The following is a 1,116-nucleotide window of genomic DNA, read 5'->3' as shown; positions in this document are numbered from 1 at the left end:
GCACATGTCGGCTCACTGCATTAAATCCAAGAACTTTCAGGGGTCTTATCATGTCATTTTGATTGTCTCCTCCAGCCCCCAAGTCTTGTTTTTGTTCCTTCCTTTCCAGTCTCACTTCCACTACCACAGCCACATTTTTTTGTTTACCGCACTCCAGGAGGTCCTGCCTGTGTTCTGTGTGAATCAATTTGTGTGCACGTTCAAATGAATCTCCTGTAATGCCGCTGCCTCTCCTGTGTTGAGGACTGCCCTCTCGGTACTCATGTCAGCATTCAAGGTCTTCTACAGTTGTGCTTGACCCGCTCTCCCCACTTAGGCCTCGTTATTCCTTCAGCAATCTCTCTGCTTTAGCAAGGCTGGCTTACTCATTTTTCCTAAATATTCCTTGCATTTTTCTACTTCCCTGATTTTATTCTTGCTGTGTGCCTTACCTCTAATGCTCTTCTCTTAATTTCTGCTTTTTTGAATTGAAACTGTACTTCAAGGTTGAGTTCAAGTTTTTCATGAAGATTTCTCAGATTACTCAAGCACAAGGGAAACTTTTATCTCATCTTGTGTATTTAGACACTTTGTAGAGTCAAGTCTTCCTGTCTCTTAGATCTTTAACTAGAATACAAAGTAGCAACCGTGTTACATGCTTGACCTCACAGAATCCTGCTTTGCAGAAGACAATTACTTCATAAAATTGATTAATTAACCTGTTTTCAGAAGACCCATTAATTTGAGCAAGCTTCCATTTTTGGCAAGAAAACATGTTTCTGATCTTACTTGGTTAAAATAAAAGGGCTCACTTCCAGTTTGCTCTAAATTATTTTCCTTAGTAGAATCACTCTAATTAGTTTAGAAACTTTCCATTTCAATACTAAATTTATTTTGTAACTACAGAGTTTCCTGGGATTTCCAATACAGTCATAGATACTTGTAGGATAATCTGGGAAAAATTTTGAAATCAAGTAGCAATAGAAGTACATGAACACATGTTGAATTCTCATATTTTTAACTGCTTAACCTATTGATGTCCTTTTAATTAGACATGGATTTTAAGAGAAAGTAGAAATTGAAATTTATCAGTAAAAATTAAATTTGAACCTCTATAAAATATATACCATTGGAAAT

The sequence above is a fragment of the Propithecus coquereli genome, unplaced genomic scaffold (assembly GCF_000956105.1).
Source record: "Propithecus coquereli isolate 6110/MARCELLA unplaced genomic scaffold, Pcoq_1.0 Scaffold40, whole genome shotgun sequence".
Taxonomy (NCBI): Eukaryota; Metazoa; Chordata; class Mammalia; order Primates; family Indriidae; genus Propithecus; species Propithecus coquereli.
Note: the sequence above shows the minus strand (reverse complement) of the source record.